We start from the raw sequence: 21866 nt of genomic DNA, 5'->3' as shown, positions 1-21866 counted from the left end.
AGTATCTTGTTTCCATTGATGATCATGACATCATGTTTGAGAAAGAGGGAAAAACAAGCAAGGAAACATATATATGGAAAAATGGTACGCAATATGTAAAAACTGTAAATCTAGAGGTAATAGACAAGTGGGGATTAAAGGATGACATTATAATCCTTGATATGACCACCAAAGAGGGACCACTTGTCTTAGAATTCAAGGAATATGAACAAGTGGATGTAAAACCACTTAAACGGATCAAAATTGACAACTCTCGACTAGGAGTCTATTGTTGGGAGGATGGCGATGCTAAGGGCTTATTGTGGATCTTCCACGCAAAGCCAGGGTAGCTACTGCCGCTCAAGATAGTATACATCTTCAAGATCAAAGAGAAGGGATCTGCAGAGCTCCCTCCTTATCCCTTTAGGAGTGGTATGTTGACTTGGTCAAAAACGTTGAAAAATACGGCAGATGTAAATAATCGTGATTATTTACTTCTGACAATGTTTTATATCTTTTTGGTCAACTGAGCATGTACACATGTTTATCACATAAATATAAGCCTATGAATCAATTTCCATCAAGTTTGGACAATTTTTTTCCCAATTTACACTCAAGATTCAGAAAGTCAGTACAAACTTTAGTTTTTATCCGTTTTTTTGCCAGTTTAGTGATCGAAATATTTTGTGACTTTACAAAAGTTGTTTGTACATATGCAACGAGTCAATGGTATGAACCTTGGTCAAATCTGAGCTAAAAGATTATAATCGTGATTATTAACTTCAGGCTTAAAATGAACACATTTTTGTAATTTTTTCAAAGACAGACTTTACATGAGCTATTTTAAGCCTATGAATCAAGTCAACTTAATTTGGCCTAAAATATCAAGAAAAAGTAAATAATCTAAGTTTTGATCAACTCTTGAAATTTTTACCTCAAAGTGTTCTTAAGCTTACCGACTGGTTTAGACAACTTTTTAGGTTACTCTCCAGTGAAATTGAGTGGTTTCGAGTCTTTTCGTGCTATTTCTAGTCGTAAACCTGAAATTTTGTAACTTTTAATTAACAACTCACAATGATTCTTTCAGAGAGAGCAATGTTCTGAAATCCACCTCGGATCCTACTTACCGTACTCCTAGATTCTCATGCAATGGGGTTGTGGAAAGTGTCCACAAACACTCGTTTTCTCGTGTTTTATGGTTTTCTGAGCATTGATCTTAAGACTTGTCTTGTCTATCAACCATTCTCAAAATCCTAATCTAATTCTACAATCCTACAATCCTAAAGGCACTCAGCAAGTACGATTACCTCCAAGCTACCTCTACATAGCAAAAGACGACAATCTTAGGCTATGCGGTTTCTAAAAGAAAGTTTTGAACTCTAAGTAATCCTAGAAGAAGTTAAAGGATAACTTCACAAGACGCTTGTATTTTTTCCTAGTTTAGGTCTCTTCGATCCCTGGAAGCGGCACCAAATGTGGGACGCATGTCTAACCTCACCATCCTATATTATTGCAGTAATAGCAAGAACTACGATTAAATTGTCAATCCCTGGGATGAAGCTGACTCGACTAGTGCATAGAGGCTACAAGAGGGTGTCAATCTCTCAGAAAACAACTAACAAAGCGCATCTAACTCAAGCTACAGTCAAGTGACTGAGATCACCAAAAGCCAATTGATCATCGGTAAACAAATCACATCCGTTACAGCATCAAATGACATACAAACGTAACAAAACTTCTAGGACATGTTTATAAGACCTAAACACACATGCTTATGGTCTCAAACCCCACTTTAGGTCAAGTTTCAAAATCGTGATTATTAACAGCAGTGGATTTTTGACCTAGTCGCTTTCGACCCAGAATGCATCTAAATGCTTAGCAATGATGTCCAAATACCCCGCCTATGCTTAGTTTTTTATTTTGAAGTGTAAATTCCTAGTTATGATGAAATTAGGCCACGGGTTGGCGATGCCAAAAACTACGAAATAATGTGATATGTTTATGTCAATGCGTAGAGCTCTTACCTGCGGTTGCAATGCAGCAAACGCGACTGCAATATGACAATCGGAGAGGGACCAGGAAGCACGAGAAGGAGATGAGTGAGTGCCGTTAACTCACTCTGTATATTTCATTATCCAAAACTTAATAATAACTTACAAAATTGGCTTTTATACCTTAGCCAAGGTTTTTGGTGGTCAAAACTAATAATCTGGGAAATCTACCAAAGATGGGTAATGACAGGTTGATACAATCTAGAAGCGTGTAGCCCCGGCTTATTAATTACACAGTTTATCCAAGAAAATAGGATTTACAATATTCCCGATTTATCAAAATAATAAGTGTTTTACAATGAAAACTCCCGGTATCCGTGGTATCTGTATTAGCTTGCTGCTAATAGTAGTTGATTTTTTGTCCTCTTCTAAGGCTATGGTTTGGGGGATCTCAAGAGAAATATCTAGCGTTGGGCTTTCCCTTGTTTCTTTGGGCTATTCCACTTCCTCTTGTGTAGTCACTGGTGGGTGTTCCATCACGAAAGCTTCAAAGGGTGGCTCTTTTGAGGGATTCTTAGCATTTCAGTTTCCTTATCTTCATCAACTTGTTTTTTTGCTTGATCTTCAAGATTTTGATTAGCGTTCAATGGCTATGCTTTTCCTTGTTTCTCTATCTTTTGAGCTATCTCCTCTTGCTAGTGTTTTTTCCTTGTTGGAAAAGGAGCAAGTCAAGGAGACAAAGAAAATGGTGTTGTTGTTCCATGAGAAGAAGCAAGAAAAGAAAGACGTGGATATTGAGACCTCTCCCTTTGTCATCTCACTTGGGTCTCCTTATCAATTACATTCTAACTTCTAGCTTTATCTTTGGCATACAGACTTTTCAAATCCTTGAGTGGATGGCTTGTGTCCCCTTGGAGGTTTCTACTTGGGAGGGGTTTTTTTTTTTCAAATCCTTGAGTGGATGTCTTGTGTCCCCTTGGAGGTTTCTACTTGGGAGGGGTTATTTTTTTCTTGTCTTTTCACCAATTTTGGTAGCCACTTTTTTTCCAATTGGCCTTCAACTTTCTTTGTTCTTTCAAAGGTTTCCTTCTCCCTTTGTTCCCGTGCCTCTTCTTGGTCCTATCTCTCCTTGGTGGGTAGTTGGTGCTCTTTTTTTAATTTTTTCAAGCCTTGCGTTTCATTCTTCATCATCTAAATCCTCTTCAGATACATGTATGAATCTCCTTTTGGATCTTGTCACTAGGGTCTTCTCTTTCTCTTCTACCTTGTTTGCTTCTTGGTTGCCAACTTTGGCAATTAGCCATACATTCTTATATGGGGTAGGAGGTAGGTTATCCGTCTTTCAAATGGCATGATAAGCTATTTTGGTCAAAAATTTGGGGTCCCTCAAATATGTGAGTTTGATTTCTTTCTTTGTACTCTTTAGTATTGTTAGTACATAATGTGCATGATCTATAGTCATCATGACCCATGTTGACTTCAAAGCTTGTGTAAATCTAGAATCCACTACATGGACACCTTGTCGACATATCAAGATCAACATGTGGTATGCATGGATGACTTCTCATTTACATTTATCATTGGCACAACGTAGTAGAGATGAGGATCATCACTAGTGGTACTACAACTAGACTTTACCAATATTATCTACCTACCAAGAGTGATGGCCACACAATTAGCCAGCTCAATCACTAGCGTTTTCACATACACCATTGTACATACTTCTTTTTATGTTGTATTTTCCTCTTATGTTTTGTAGACCTTGTCATCATTTTGAGTAGTGAAGAATAAGAAGCATCTTTGTGTCTCCATTGTGTGCTCTCTTGGTTGTGTGTATGGAATACCGTAGTCTTGGGAGGTTCCATTAACCATGCAAGTCACAGGCTTTGAGTGGACCACAAGGATCACCTAGTGAAAATAAATTTGGAAGTGCATGGAGTGGATAATTACATGGAAGAGTAAGTCCTACAAGTTCTTCAAATGGGTAAGGAAAGGTAAGGAGAAGGTTGATGATGCCGCAATGATCCCAAATTCAAGTACAAATCATGATGATGGTGATTCGAGTGGCTCATGACAAAGTCTTGATGAGGAGTTTGGCATACCCTCTATGAGGACTTCGATGGTAAGAAGAGTGCAGGCTGAAATTAAGGCATTGTTAGTGATCTTGAACCATGTAGATTTGGGAGAGTGAGAAATCCTATGTAGAGATTGACTTATGTGACTTATGAAAATTATGTGTCTTATCATTGTGCATTTATGGAAAAAATTATATAGGATGTAGAGACTACTTGTTTTTAGGATTTTGTTTGATATTCCAAGTGGGATCAAGCTATGGATGAGGAGATGGATGCTCTTAATGCTAATGAGATATGGGAGTTAGTGTCATTGCCAAAAGCTAAGAATGTGATTGGATGTAAATGGGTTTACGAAGTGAAGCATAATGCACACGACATTGTGAGTAAGTACAAGGCTAGATTGGTAGCCAAAGGTTATGCAGAGACTTATGGAATTGATTATGAGGAGACATTTATCATAATAGTTAAGATGAATATTATTCTTACCATTATTGCAGTGTTTGTAGTAAAAGGTTGGGTGTTGCATCAAATGGATGTGAAGAATGCCTTCTTGTGAGGATGTGAGACATTTCGGATATATACGCAAGCTGAGGAGAGTACCTTATGGATTAAAGCAAGCATCTAGAGCTTGGATGATAGGATTGCAGCCTATTTGGTTACCATTGGTTTTTGTATGGCTGATGCAGATCACTCTTTGTATGTGTGGGAGAATGAGATAGGTATTGGAATCTATGTGGATGATTTGATTGTTGGTGGAAATCATGAGGGTCAAGTTGAGCATGTAAAGGGTCTCTTCAATTAAGAACTTGACATGAAGGATTTGGGGGAGCTACATTATTTCTTGGGCATTGAAATTATTTTCATGAAAGAGGGCATATGGCTATCACAAAGGCAATATGGTTTGGATATGCTGTAAAAATATGGTATGGCCAATTATAAGACTATTGCATTGCCCTTGGATCAAAATTTAAAGGTGCAAGCTGATGTAGGTGATGAGTTTGAGAATGCCACTATGTAGATGAAGATTTAGGTAGCCTTATCTACCTAACAATCTCACGACCAGATTTGAGCTACACAATTGGGCTTGAAAACCAACTTATGTAGGTTCTTGGGAAGCCACATTTGAAATTAGTGAGGTGCACACTGCACTATGTGAGGGCTACCTTGGATTAGGCACTCTTTTATGAGTTTGTCATGGATGTGCAACTCTATGGCTACCCAGATGCAGATTGGGTTGGGAATCTACATGATCGATGATCTACAAGTAGCTTCATGTTTTCACTTGGGAGTGTTCCTATCACATGGAGAAACAAGAAGCAAACCACATTTGCTTTGTCAAGTACAAAGGCTGAGTATTGAGGTGTTGCAATAGCAGCATGTGAGGTAGCATGGTTGGAAATGCTACTTACAAAGTTGGATATACAGTTCAGAGGCCGATTGTCATCTACTGTGACAACTTTAGTAGAATACAATTGGCATGGAACCCAGTGTTCCATGCAAGGACAAAGTAGATTGAGGTGGACATATCTCTTCTTATGTTGTATTTCCCTCTTATGTTTTGTAGACCTTATCATCATTTTGAGTAGTCAAGAAGAAGAAGTAGATTTCCGCCTCCATCTCAATTGTGCACTCTCTTGGTTGTGTGCATGTGTGCTTGCAAGAGCTCAAGCTCTCTCCTTCTCTCTCTGTTTACACACCTTTTTAGCTTTTGAAAAGTGAAAATTTTGGTGGTAGAGCTTGATAGGATATTGTGTAGGCTTGTGCACTGAGTTAAAAAATGTCGTAGTTATAAATGTTTTTGGCAAAATACAAAATTCATGATCTTGGCCATGACATATTCTTTAATACTAGTTAGTAATTCATAAGCTCTTTTCAAGCGTACTTCACATGGTTCCATGTCATAATAAGGTTCTAAACCCAACCTTCTATTGGCTTCTCTAATTATAGGGGTGGTTGCAACATCATATGCTTCCTTGGGCATAATCTAAATCTCCATCGTACCCCCTTCTTTATTTCAAAACTTTGCATGGAAAATTGCTACATGATTCTCTTCCATATAGGATTCTACAACATAGGTCTTCTTGGAGACTCTTTATCTACTTGATAGGCAAGAATATCTTGAAGGTTTTGCCTTTGTATATTCTTGGAGCCTGTATCAAGGGTAGACAAGTCTGCAAGTTACTAATCACATCATGGTCAAAAACCTCTATAATTTTCCAAATCCTACAAAATGTCTCCTCTGTGTGAGTTGGAGGTTCCCATTCAATTTTGTATAATTTCTAGTTATTCTACAGTATAGCAAAACATACTACAACTAGGAAAATCAAATTTGAGAAACTCTCAAGATGAACGATGTACTTGTCATTATTTTTGTATTTTTAAAGCTAATTTTGACATGATTTTGTATTTTTGAGTAGTTGGCAAGTAAAAGGTATCAATAAAGGCCTAATATGAAAGTGGGAGGATTTGAACAAAATATACAAAAAAGGTGTCAATTTTGGCAAAAAGATGGACTTGCAAAATAACATGTTCTAGCATATAGGAATGCAAAATTTTAAAAATAATTAATTTTAGGACATCAACAAAATAATTGTGATTATTTTTTGCATTAGTTTTCACAATTACTTTGTAACTTTGATGTCACACATAGATCATAAATCTGATAATATAGCTCTATTGAAGGTTTGTTGTGAGCAAATGTTTCCAAAGAGAACTATGCATAAAAATCAAGATTTCTTAAACTTTGTGTGTATTTTAATACTACAAATTGGGCTTTGCCTTAACATATGAGATGTATCACACATATATGAACTAGGCATGGAGAAATGGTATACCAAAAATATAACTTTAGGCCTAATGAAAATAATCACAATTATATTCTTCCTCTTTAAACTTTTACCAAATTTAAATTTTTAAGTTATAGACATGTATAGACAATTTCTATAGAATTTGATCAATTAAAACCTGTAATTATATACTATGGGCTTGTTTGCTCTATTTTGTGCTCTGATAGCCGTGGGTTTTTTTCGATTACTAATGGTGATGAATTTGACTATGTTTGAGTTCATATACTCATTCAATACATTGTTTAAACTTACAATGTCAAATGTAAGCTAGTTTGGCGTTAATTTATCATTGGGGGTCAAAAATTATGCTTTTGTATTTCCTGTGTTTTTTGATACCATAGACTTCCTTTGGGAGTTTTTCTTGGTTATAGATACTATGTAGAAACCTTCTTTGAAACCCACCAGACAATCTTTTGGAACTATACAAGTGTTCTATAAGTTTATGCTATGGTCTCCTTCAAGTTTAGTTTAGTAGGTTGGTTGCTACACTCTACTTTGTGTCCTTCTACTCTAAGATGGCCCAGATGACTTAGGGTTTCTCAAAGCACTTGAAAGGTTTAAGGGGGATAACAAAGAGATGCATTCATGGTAATGACATGCTAATTACAATGATAATAGAGATTAGGTTAGAGTATGGACACAAGTACAGTAGATGGATTGATTGGTTGATGAGAGTGACCACACAATCTCCTTTTGTAGCATTCTAGCACACATCATGGATTATGTCATATGGATGCCAACTAGGCTGCACACTCGAATTCCACATAGGTGTAGTCATATGGGTTTATCCAAATAGGTAAAATGTTGTGGAAAGAGTGTTCCACATAATAGGTGAAAAAAATCTCACGCCCTTGCAACCCCAATCCCCCCTTAGAGCTTTGTTGCACTCACAATTCCTCCACTCAAATTTCACATTGGTGAGGCACAAGCCTTCCCTTGGAACATAGATAGGTGGTAGGGGTACAAGACATAGAGTGTTTTTTGTTTGTTTTACAATACATTGGTGTAGACTATACTCATGGATTTGTTATCATCAAAATCATCTTCAGTGGCAACAAGATTGATTTTACCTTTTCCTCTTTCTTTGTATTGCTCTTTATGGTTGGTGGTTTGTTGTGGCTTATATTTGAATCTGAAATATTTTGTATCATGGTTATTCTTTCCATAGATTTTACATGGTTTTATTTTGTTGCAAATTGCAATTCTTACAAAGATGGTTGGTGTAACCACAATGTGTACATTTCTAGCTCTTTTTGGTGAAGCGATTGGAAGACTCCACAAAAGCTCCACTGTTTCTTTCAAATTTCATTTGATTTTCTTCTCATGCTTTTGGAGCAAGTTGATAGATTGCGAATAGTCTCATTGTCTTTGAGTATGATGATAATTTGACCGTATTTCATATTTGGTATGGCTTTAAGTAGAATGTCTTCTTGGACTTCATTTTCCACCACGCACTTAATGTATGCCAATTGGGCACAAATGCTCTTCGTTCTATTTGCAAGAGAGGGAAGATCTTCTCCTGGTTCCATAGTGAGACATAGAGCTGCATTTTGAGAGAAATTTTGAAGTGTTTGGCTATGGCTCAAACGTTTCTCTGTAGTGTGACCTATGCATCATAGGAAGTAGTGCACTCATCTAGATAGTGGATGTAGTTGTCCCCTACTACTATGAGAAGGATTCCTAATGCTTGTTCATCTCGTGTTGTGACGATCTAGTCTTGATCCTCTCTCCCCTCTCCCAATGGCTTGAATGTGGACCATAATTTCTTTTTCATTCCCTTTGTTTTGATTTTCTACATATGGAATCCTTTGCCATAAAAAATGGTCAATGCTTCTTTCCCCATGGTTAGCTAGAGTGCAATGTGGAGAAGGTCTTACCCATCTATTTGAGTAGTGTCTAGTCTCTAATTGATGATTACAATTGTGGAAAAGGAATTCCCTTTGGTGCTTGGTGTACAAGCTATGGTGGGAGTCCCCTTTAAGCAAAAGGGTTTTTGCAGGATGCAAATCCCTTTTAGAAAAAGGGGTTAGACTTTTGGATCATGTAAGTGGAAAATAAGAGTGCAAATGCAAGAGTCAGGGCTTGAATATGCAAGTACAAGGGAAATGGCTAGGTACATGGGTGGAAGGCTGGAATAGGGCCAAAGTTGGCCACCCAATTCATGAAAAAGGGAAGGCCGTCATGAGAAGGAGGCCCAATATGATAAAGACTATAGGCTACAATTGAGCATGTTTCACAGGCTATCCACTCTCTCAACACTAAAGATAGTTCACCACCACATGCCAAGCTTAGAGATCATGTGCTATTTGCTAGCCCAAGATACTTTTCTTGTGTCAATGACCCCAATAAAAGTAAATCTAAATTATCATAGGCAGTGTTGCACACATCTTCATTAGCAACGGATCAAGGGATCAATTGAATGGGCTAATGGTTACCAAATCCAAATCTTGGGGACTCTATCGAGAGCTGGTGAAGGGAGTATTTTCCACACATGACTAATGCAAGGAGATCAAGCTTGGAGAGTGAGAAATCAATAGATTGAGAATGCTCAATTAGTGAGCTTATTTGGAGAGATAAAATACACTAATTGCTTACCTAATAAAGCTCATAATGGGAGTAGTGGCTAAATGGGCTAGTCCAATGAATATATCCCACAATTACAAGTTAATTAGGAAATAAGTTTGTGCTAATCTTTAAAAAATGCGAATGCAAAGCAATTGATCAATTTTGTGAGCAAGAGAGGACCCATAAAATCTAGTATAGAGGGTTATGACTAGGATCTTATGACAATTAAAAATTGCTAATCACCTCCATAAGCTTTAAAATACAAACTGAAAAGATTAAGGGAGATAATAGAGATGCATTTATGGTAATGAAATGTTAATTACAATGATAATAGAGATTGGGAAAAAGTATGGACATAAGTAGACTAAATGGATTGATTGCTTGATTACAGTGAATACACAAGTTCCTTTTAAAGCCTTGAGATTGGCATGGTAGCACACATCACTAATTATGTCATATGAACTGCCAACTAGGCTACACACTAGGATTCCACATAGGTGTAGTCACATGGGTTTGTCCACATAGGTGTAATAATGTGGAAAGGGTGTTCCCCCATAATCGGTGCAACAAATCTCACAGCCTTACAATACTCTTAACTAACATCACCATGATAAAACAAGCTCATTAATGAGTTAATAATTGACCCTACATGTTTGGTATAGAATGGTATATGGTGGTGGTTGCTATAATTCTTCAAATGCATGTAGAAATAGGTCTTCAGGAGCTCTCTCCAAGTAGTAATATGTGAAAATGAAGCTAGTTTTGGCATATGTAGTTTATCTATACCTAGACCCCATAGGAAAAACTCTCTCATACCTCCCAATGTGTCCCAATAAGTTGCAAAATTTACTTTTATTTTTAAAAATTTCATAATTTGGACTTTGTTTCTCAATTTGTAGAAATTTTAGAAAATCAAGCACCGTCAATTTAATTTGGTCTTTTTGTCTTTATCATCAAAATTAGACAAGATCTTCTTAATCACTAGAGTGTATCCAATTTCTCCAGCTAAGTCTAATTGCTATTTAATTCTATTTTTGAAATTTTTTGTTATAAAAATAGTAGAAAATAATAAAAATCCAATAAAAAAATAGAAATTGAATCCAATAATTCATTAAAATACTCAAAGTCCATCTATATTTTTGGTGGATTACTCCATTTAAGCTATCTTTATTACAAATGACCACAAAAATTGAGCAAAACTTTCAAAATTTTAAGCTTTTTTAATAATATTTACATACATAGGGATCAAAATAGCTGGTATGAAACCCCAATATTTGTGATATACAAAGGCATAGTAAGTTGATTTTGTATAAAATCCACAAGTTAACATATAAACACTTTTGGTTAACACTTCAAATATTGCCAAAAATTTAACATGGCATGATCATTTCACCCATAGTCTGATGGTCAAACTGAGAGTTACAATCACTTAGCCTTCAATGTCCTTAAGTCATATATGCATGATCAATAGAATCATTGGGAGCATACTTGGTTGTAGTATGCTCTGCATTTCTGACAGGTTGTCTCCGTCTATATACAAGAACAGGTTGAGCATGCTCCTGCCTCACTGCCTCTCTCTCTCGCTACCTCTATCTTTGTCTCTGCCTTTGCCGATCTGTCAAGACTGGGTGATCACTATCAGCAGTCCGTCCTCTAGACTCAGCTGAGGAACCCTCCCCTCCCCCCCCCTCCCCCCCCTTATACAACCGCCTAAAGGCAAAGTACAAGGCTTCCAAATGGCATAGAACCTGTAAGAGACCGAGGCCCATAACTATAATAATTGGAGGCTAATGTCTGTAGGCTACAAAGCTGAAAAAACAAGGGGGGGGGGGGGGGGGGGGGGGGGGGGGGGGGGGGGAACCCCTCCTAATGAGGGTAAAAAGTGCTCTTGGAACCAATGAAGAGCCAAGATGAGAGTGGTTCCACAGCAAGCTTTGAAAAATAGGCACCTCAGTACTATCAAAATAGGGATCCTCCAATAGATGGTAAGGGGGTAGCCAAGGCTACCCAAAACCGCAGAGCGCTAAGAAGAAACAGATCTCGGAAACAATAAGGATGGGTGATAAGAAGCCAATGAAGAACCGAGGAGAGCTGCCGCTACACCCAAAAAGGTAGCCAACAAGGGGAACAGAGGAGCCTGCTGTAAATTCCATGAATCCGAATGAAGTCCGAGACCACAATGTTGGGTGGTCCATCACCAAGAAGTGCTCAACCAAGAAAATTGAAACCCTCACTCCCTCCCTCCCTTGCGCGGAAGAAAATTTGCTTTATGCTGAGTACATAGAGACTTCTAGAGATGCTCTTTCAGAAGTACAAATTGTGGATGATCAGTGGCAAGGTTGAATGTACATCAAGGTGGAAACTGAGAAGAATGATGAATAAACCACCGTGGAGGGGCATAATGCAACATGATAGTGCTGCTATCCATACTAAAGAGAATTGTAGTACGCGCCCATGATGAAAGAAACTGATCTCTCCTTCTCTCTACTGCCCTAGAGAGACTAGTTGAAAAATCACATTGGCTGCACAAGGTATGCAAAAGCTCAGACCAAATTGAAGTCAAAGTAGTGGTAACATGAGAGGGACGACCACCCAGAACCTGACACAGTGAGCCTTCCGTATAATCCACAACATTAAGCTCCATATGGTAGAAAATACAATGTCATGAGGTTTATGTCAAACTCATGTACTAAAGCAGGTACCATGTCCAGAAGAAAATTGGAACACCTCTACAGAGATGTCACCCAAGAGCATTGAAAGAGCACTATAAGAACACCAAAAGATTTGGAAAATCCCTTTGAAACACCACAAGTCCAACAAGGGTAGTCCCCTTGGGAATTTACTGGCCATCCAAGAGACTATGTCACATAGGAGCAAAACCCTCTCAAAGCACGGATTTACAACACACGCCAACCAATTCATATGAAAAAAAGAGTCTCCCCTTTCACAATTGAACATCACAAACCCACAACTTCAACATCACCTCCACAATTCATACATACATGCCCTCTGAATCTTTCTGCACACAATTTGCCACTAGGCTGTCATAGCCATAACCCTGTAGAGAACTTCCAAACGGTCCAACAAATTCTACTCAAGGTAGGTTTTTAGGCTTACCTCATACTTCTGTGGAGAGGATTAACCACACATCTAGGAGAGACTTAAATATTTCGGATTTTTCCAATTGGCAAGAGGGAAGGGAGAGAATGACCTTATTTGGAACAGGAATCTTCTTTCTCAAAGGAAACTTCCTTGGTTATTGTAAACTTACCCTGTAAAACTCCATTTTCTTTTAAAAATTAGATATTAACTTAATACGTCACTAAAACTTTTTACACACATAATTTATGCAAATTCAAGAGCATATCTTTTGGAAAAATTATAATTTCTCTTCTTAAAAGGTAAGGTTAGTTCCAAGACTAACTCCATTACCTAGTTGCCTTTGGTTTGTAGTATATACCTTCATAAGGGTTGTGTAGGTAATCGAATAAATGTAGCTAAAAAATGAATAAAAAGGTTTATGCCGGAGTTTAAGGTATAATTAGGTATATTAGTCACCATTTTCATCATGTATATTATTTAGGTAATTATGATCTCTAGTCACCTATGGTTAAAGAGAGTGTTTTCTACTCTCTCTATGTCAAATTAGTCTACTTATTTAAGAAACTTGAAATAAAGGAACTTGAAATATTTAGATAACTATGACCTCCAATCACCTATGGTTAAAGAGAGTACTTTCTATTCTCTCTATGCTATATTAGTCGGGTAGTCTAAGAAACTTGAAATAACATCGTTAGCAACATGGTTAGTTATGATTAGTAATGAGGCATAATTAGAGGAAAACAACAAAATTAAGAAGCTAATTCTTCTTTCCAAGTAGAATGAAAATGTGAGAGCTTATGCATGAATTCTAGTAAGTATAAAAGTAAATCACTTTCAAAAAATTTTAATAGCATAAAGAGAACAAGATAAAACTATCTTAGTGTCTGTGTGGTAGAGCCTTCTCTTTGCTTTGGGAGAGTGTTCAAGAAGTGAGTTGATGTAGTTTTCTCTTTCCCTCTTCACTTTTCTTGAATACCACACATTAGGCCATCTAGAATGAGAGAATGGCAAGAGGTAAAAGAAAATATAGGCTATGGAATGCTTGAGAATTACGAGAAAGGAGAGGGACGGGTTAAGGTGAAGAAGAAGAGAAAACTTGATTAGGGTTTTGTTCATGGTTTGTCTTGGAGAGGGGTGTGTGTGAAAGAGCTTGGCTATGGCTTTCTCAAGCTTACTCTCAACTTTGGACCTTGAGAAAATGAAGGAGAGAAGTGTAAAATGATAATCGAAGCCCTCTTTCTATGCATACTTATGATAAGTTCCTTTACTTATCATGATAGGTTATCTTCCTTATCGACAAGGTATTTTCAACTTATCTTGATAACTTTTTCAACAAGCTACTTACTCACCTCATCCTTATCATCATCTTCTCCTTGTTTATACTTTTCTTTTCCTTTTTCCTTACCTTATCTTTTCTCTTCTCCTTATCTTTTTATTTATATTCATTTTCTCAAAATAAAAAGCTATTTTTCCATGCATTGGCTATGTCCCTATTCCCATGGCGTAAGTCGTGGAAGTGTCTCGTGAGTATACTTTGGTGCTTGAATTGAACCCGAATTTACTCCAACATTTTCTTTTTCTTTTTCTTTTTAAAGTCAATGGTTTAGATGTGATAGTCAAACAAAAGGGCTACTAGGAGAAGGCCCTTACAAACTCCCCAACAAAAATAAAGAGTTTTCCTCATCTCAAAACAAGAAAGGAAGATGATAAATCTTCAATCGTAAGTTTCTGATTTAGCTTCTAGGTAACACTAATTTGTTCTTCTCTAGCTCATTTATCCATATAACGTGCAATCTATCCTCATCTCTTACGGAATTAGATTACCTTCATCTTTGTCTTTTCTTCCCGTCTCCTTGTCAAGAACTCCTTAGGATTGTATCTTTTCATCCTTTCCGCTGTCTCTTTGTTCATAATCTTACTTTATGGATTAGTGTCAATAGATGGTTTTATCTATGGCCATTCCTCATTTGCAATAAACAAGTGAATCTACTAGAAGAGATTTTGTGAAACAGTATGAGCACCTGCTCTTCCCTTACTTGGAAACTTCAGTAGCTCAAACCAAATGGTGGACATGCGGAGACATAACAAGGGTGACACTTTTGGGCCGGGATCCTTTCGCAACAATCTCCGGCTTGGCTATGGCAATTTAAGCAATGGGTTTGGGTCCTTGGTACTACTACGTGATGAGGTCGATGTATCGTGGGTTCTCCAAGCGAGTCTTTTTGCTTGCACAATTTCTTCCTCATCAAAAGACATATCTTTACCCTCACTTTAATTTACATCTTAGAGTGCCCTTTAACTTCTCACCTCATACTTCAAAGACCAGTGCAAGAATGTCACAGTGAATTATTCCTATGGATGAAACTCGAGGGGTTCACCATTCAGTAATCCCCTATATAATGTGCGTTCATGGGGTATTAAAAAACCCCTCTTTTAACATGTCTGAATGAATAAAATGACCCCCTATTTTAGGATTTTTTTTCCAAAATTCAATATAAAACCCCTGTATTTTAATGTATTTATCTTAAATTGCCTAGCATCTTTGAATTTTAAAACCACCTCATATCGAACTCACGTTATACATTAACATGATTACATAGTACACCCCCCGAGGGATCAAAGGCCTAATATGTGTCATGCTTGTGATCATGTAATGGATGGGCTTATTGACTTGTAAAAATTCCATCTTAGTTGTATCTCTCAACAAGTTCTTTGTTTATTAAGATCTTGAATATTGTCTTAAATCCTTCTTTCTCTAATTTCTCTTGACAAATACAATTAAACTTGTTCTTATCTTCCTATTTCTGGTAGTCTGTAGAATCCCTTGATAGAATACAAACGTATCTAACTTAGTTACAAAGGATAACACCAATCTTGTTATTATGTAGCTAAAATGGTCGTATTACAAAAGGTAGCAAGATGGAGCTTGTTTTCATCGATTACATCGGCTAGGGAAGATTAGTATGATCACAAAAGGAGAAATCTCATTACAAAAAGATGCGGAAACTTGTGCGAGTATGAAAAATTGGGTTCCTTGCAACTGCCAATGCACTCTGCCTGTCAGTGTAGATGATGTAAGCAGTGTCCTGACCAGGAAGCCAATAGCAATATGATAAATAATGACATCAATAGGATCACCATCATCATAAAGACTTAATGGCAAGCGTGTTTCCATGGGAGTAGCAATAGATTTGCAGTCCTCAAGTCCAAACTTACCTAGTAATGATTCTATGTAGCTTGTTTGACACAAGGAAATACCATCATCACACTACTTAAATTGTATGCCCAAGTAATGATGCAAAAGTCCCAAGTCTTTCATCTTGAAAGTAGCATTCAAATCAGCTTTAAATTCAGCAATATGTGTCTCAATTGGGCCAATAATCAGCAAATCATCCACATAAAGAGCTATGATGAGAAGTACATCACCCTCACATTTTACATACAAATTGCTTTTTGTTGGGCTGCTAAGAAAGCGTTGCTTAACCAAATGAGTGTCAGCTTTCTCATACCAAGCACAAGGAGACTGCTTCAACCCATACAAAGATTTCTTACATTTGCACACTTTATTTTCTTGTCCTTTCTTAACAAAACCTCCAGGCTGCATTACATACACTTCCTCAAATATATCACCATTCAAGAAAGCAGTAACAATGCCTAATTGATGTACATTCCATCCAAAATAAGCTGCCAATACACATAGAAAACGCACAGTAGTCATACGACAAGTGGGAGAAAAAGTCTCTTCATAATTATGTCTTTTTGTTGTGCATAACCTTTTGCAACAATTAAGCCTTATAGCAATCAATCTCACCATTTGGCATACGTTTACACTTGTAAACCCACTTTGTACCAATAGCATTTTTGTCAGGAGGCAAATCACATAAAGTCCAAGTGTCATTTTCTATAAGTGCATCATATTCTGATTGCATGGCAACCATTTAAATTTTTGAATTATGTGCTTCATCAAAAGACAGAGGTTCCTCCATATCACATAAATTAGACACAGCCAGCAGAAGCATTAGAAATAGGGGATTTCCCACTTGCTAAAGAACGATGTGAAGTGGCTACATTGCTATTACCACCTTTTCTTTGAGCAGTAGTAAAAGCATGTTCAAATGCACGTTGTTTAGACCTCCTTTCATGAAAGTGACTCTTGCAACAGCAATGTGCATAATGCATCAAACTTGACAACATCAGGATTTCCTTGAATCATAACTCTCCAAGTACTAGAAAAAGTCTTGTAAGAATCTGGCAATGCATCAAGGACAGTCTGCTCATTAATGTCCTTGATACCAAATAGGAAAGTATCCATGTCATCCTCCTCATGCATTATCTTTGATTCCAACTCTTTACATAGCAATGCAATTTTAGCCTCGTTGCAACTTGCATAAAGACCAACCAGAATATCCCAAGCCTTTTTTTAAATTTTACTGAGTGAATGTGAGGAACAATAGTGCACTTCATAGACAATGCAATCAATGCATGAGCCTGTTCATCTCTAACATCCCAACGAGACTGCTCAGTCGTAGGCAAAACAACTCTAGCAGCAGCAACCCTACTTTAGAACATGCACATCCTCAATAGATCTTGTATCCACAGAAGGCGAATGTACATCAAAGCCCTGCACAATATTCCAAACACCCTTTGACACAAGAACATGTTGCATCATGTAAGCCTACATTGGATAATTGTCCCTGTCTAGTTTATCCTCAATAGCGAACACCTTGAATATATCTGCGGTATTGTCAGCCATGGTAAATGCATGTACCTGATTGAAAACTGCCCAAAAAGAGGAGAAACAAAGCAAGACTAACATGTACTATATAGCACAACCCGTAGAAGATTGTAAAGGACTTGTTATGTAAAAAATTACACTAAAAAAATTCTCCACAAAAGGACAAAAATTGTGTTAAGTATGGAGCCTGATTTACTCTTGTAATTTTTATTTCTAATAAAAGGGCATTTGTAAGGCCTCCATTATGAAGAGAAGCCATTGCACATGTCGCCAAAATATTCCCTTTTTTGTCGGAGAATCTTGGCCGGACAATGGTCGAAAGGTGGTCGCAAAGGGTCGGTCAATCAGATGGTGGTCGGTCGGACGAATGGCAGACGGTCGGTCGGATGGTGGCCGATCGGACGGACGAATGGTGGGTGGTTGGCTGGTAGGTGATAGGGGGTTGGTTGGTAAGTAGTGGCTGCCCGTGGAAGTCAAAAACGATGAAAAGAAGGGAGGTTTTCCACATGTGAGAGTTGGCCACCCAAGGCTCAAGAGACCTCCTCAAACACCTATATACTCTACTACACACACTAATGTAGTGTAAAGTGTAATTAGCACAATTGAGTGCTTGTATTCTCTTGGAGATTAAGAAAGCCAAGGAGTGGATGCTTTCTCGTGGATGTAGCCCACATTGGGTGAACCACGTATATTTCGTGTATGCTCATTTTTCTACACTCTCCTCTCTCTCTCTCTCTTGTGTGTGTGCTTTCTCTCTTATAGTATATCATGCTAATTGCTACAAATTAATCTCTTAATTCCCAAAAAATTGCATGTACAGTACTGCCTGTAGTGGAAACAGAGGCCAAAATGAGCCTGAATGAAATTTTTCAGCAGACCAAGCTCTACAAGCTTGCTCGGTAGTTATTGCCCTACTGCTGCTCACCAAAGCTCATCCAAATCGGAAAAATTGAGCAGGTGTGTGCTGGCAACGTTGTCGACTATGCTCTGGAGGATGCAACTTGCTCTGATACCAATTGTTGGAAATAAGGTTGCAGGGAAACACACACAGCTTGGAGAAGACAAAGAAGCTCAAAGCACACAACAGAACAGAGAGAGTATATTACTAAGTGTACAATGGAAAGATAAGATAGCCCTAGAGTAACGGGTGTAAATACAATGCACGAAAGAAAATGCCTCGACGGTCCTAAGTGTGTTCACACACATCACTACCACATAAATATGGTAACACTTTATTAGCTCATGGTTCACAATAACTTTGTCTTTTTAATTTTGTGTACATATTAGTGATTAGTACAGCGTGTCGAATAGATTAAATACCAATTTTGTTGATTTTGGAGGACCTCATCTCAGGGCGTGCATCTACTTGAGTCAAGTATTGACTTCATGATTAGGTGTCTTTGGTCTATCTAACTTTAGTTATGACTCGAGAAGGATTAGGGACCATTGGTCTATCCAAGCTCTCAAGGTAGCAGGGAGTCAAGACAACTTGCCAAGGACCTTAGTAGATGTTAGAGAGATTTTGAGTGCTTTGTGAGCGTTTGTCCACATGAAATGCATTTGAACTGGACAACTCATTAAAATTATAGTCTTCATTATTAACTTTTGAACGACATTTTCTCTTATTTTTTCACCATATACTAGGAGTAGGAGTAAGTATAATCACTCATTGGATGAGCATAACAAGAAAATTCAATCTTGAAGGTCCATTAAAAAAATTCAATTTCAAACTCTATTTTAAGTTCGTTTGTTTGAATTTTTTGTTATGGACCTTCAAGATTGAATTTTTTGTTATTGAGTGATTATACTTACTCCTACTCCTAGTATATGGTGAAAAAAAAGAGAAAATGTTTTTCAAAGTGTCAAGCACTTCCATGCATGGAAGTGCTTGACAACCCTTAGGGACCAAATCTGACAAGTGTTATAAAATTTTGCATTAATTTCTAGTTACTAAGGTTCTTACCAATTGCAAAAGAATTTTGAACTCATCATATATACACAAGACCACCTTGATGGGCCCTCCAATCCATGCTATCTGCTTGAAGCTATAAAAGTCCCAAAGAACCCATTTTTTCTATTCTACTATGCTATTTATGTAGAATCATTGATCAAAGCATGAAAATAATTCTAGAATGTGAATTATGCATTCCAGAATAGTGATAGAAGAGTGAGTTAACTATTGATCACCACGAAAGGAAAAAAGCCATCAAGTGTCAGCTATCACCATAGCTAGAACCACTATGAATGATATCAGAACCACCATGGAAGCCTAAAAGCTAAAGGTTTCACTAAAATCCTCCGTGAGCCTAGTTTGAAAGTTTTCATTGGGCCCAATTCCTCATTACAAAGTGAATAGGACCCTTGACAGTCAAGTAGTATGTAAAAGATTTAGAAAACCCTCTAACACTAGCTACCACTATAGTTGACAAAATAAGGGAAATTTGAGAAGTGAAGTATACCAAGGGCAATTTCGAGCCTTCCTTAGTTCAACCAAAGTTTAGGTAGTCAAAAATTGGAGAGCTAATTTTTTTGAGAGACCTAGAAAAGATGAACCAAACTTGTTCAATCTACTTTGGTTGAGCAATAAGTCAGTTTGATAGAGTGTGGATATTGAGTGATCTTGGCAAAACAAGCTTTGGAGCAAACAAAAACCACTTCTATTGTTGCCCCTCCAACCACTTGTGCCATCCCTCTTGGCCACCACCTACTCCATCTCTGCCTCGTCCCCCTCCCTCTCCTTCTCCCTGCCCCTGTCCTCAAGTCCTCCCCCCCCCCCCCCCCCCCCCCCCTCCCTCCCCCATCGCTCAAAGGTGAGGTCATTTTCTTTGGTGACATGAACGCATGTATAACAACTTTGCAACATGGCATACAACAATTTGACATGCCATGTGTTTCCACGAGACTTGAGGAGATAAACATGTATAATCTGACCTATAGTGCAGAGAAAGAGCCATATTAATATGGAAAGTCACTTCTACATATGTGCAACATCATTGGAATCTTCATTCTATGGAATGGAAACTATGGCTTTACAGATAGAAAACACAATGGACATGGTGTGATTGACCCTATGTTATTTTTGGTATCCATCTTGGGTTTCCTACTAAGCTTTACACTTGGCCAAAGAAATCCAAAATTGGATCATAAAGCTTAATGTAATAATCTCAAATGTAGGGGAAGACCCTAGCATGTAACCTACAACCATCATGTCGGACACTCACCTTTGAGCATAGACTTTAAATGGGCACCTATATATATGGTGATATTGTTGAGAAAATGTTATGGAAGACAAATCATCCAAAGGATTCAACACTAGAATGCAAGTGGGAAGTTTTCAAGAAGGTCATTCGCTCTTGTGCAAAGGAATGTTTTGTCGTGAAGAACAGAATGCACAAATTAAATTTGGAATATGCTTAATGAAGTTGTACCAAACCGTGGGTATGAAAAACTAAAATTTAGGGGCTTCATGGTAGATGAAGCCTTGGCAAGTTTAGATGGACACTTGGTGGATCTTTGATCAACCACTTCTATCACCCTATTTGCTCTAGATTCTTTTTGGGATTTTCCATCCTTACACTCCTTAATGATGTGTTTCAATTGGAACACTAGTAGATTTGTGGTTCTTCTAATGGAAAATTGGTGGAACTCAAACCATACTTTTCTAGTACTATGTTTAGATTGGGCGCTTGGTGGATCTAGCATGTAACAAATCCAACTCATGGATCTAGATTTGACAATGTATCTATCAACAAAAATGAAGGATTGGTGCTTCAAAAAGGACAAATGCTAGATCTAAGAACATCTTCCATTACCAAGTCAAGAGTAGACAATTGCTAGATCTAGCATACCATGGATTCTTCAAATCTTATTGATTTATGTATATCGAAGAAGTGGTGGATCCACATTGCATACTCTATTTAATAACATGTCTAGTATCAGCATTCCTTTTATTTTGTATATTTTATGTACAAATAGAATAAGAATAAACTTGTATATGATATATCACTAGATTTTTTTAAATAAGTGATTTTTACCTTTTAGGAAAAATAGCTCCCAAAAGAAAAGTTTCCACTATTTTCTAAGTCTTGACTTTACTAGTGATGAAGGATGAGTTTTATATGAAATTACACTTGTGAAGGGAGATGGTACCATAACGTACACCTTTTGTTGAAAATTACAAAGATGAGTCAAATTTTGAAGATTTACTACAAAGTTGTTTCATCAAGTGCTTCAATTATTGAGGCACATCCTATTGTCAAGTGCATCAACACTGGTGTCTCAACAAATCATGAATATCAACTATCTGTAAATGACATATGCTAACGACAAAATGGTCAAGAATAAAGAAGAGAGCATGTTCATGAGTGGTTGGACTTGAATCAAGATTCAACTAAGATTATTGCAAATATTATCTCTTCAAAGGGAAAATACATGAACTAAAAGAGAGCAAGAATGTAGAAGGTTGAACTGTCACATGTTGGAACCATCACCTATCAGGTGGAATAACTGTCAAGCGAAATGACAATCACCAAAATTATCGGACAGTTACTGTGGTAACTGTAACAGTGCTAAC

This window comes from Adiantum capillus-veneris, chromosome 14, assembly GCF_014529385.1.
Source record: "Adiantum capillus-veneris isolate H3 chromosome 14, ASM1452938v2, whole genome shotgun sequence".
Classification (NCBI taxonomy): Eukaryota; Viridiplantae; Streptophyta; class Polypodiopsida; order Polypodiales; family Pteridaceae; genus Adiantum; species Adiantum capillus-veneris.
This window is presented reverse-complemented; position numbering follows the sequence as displayed.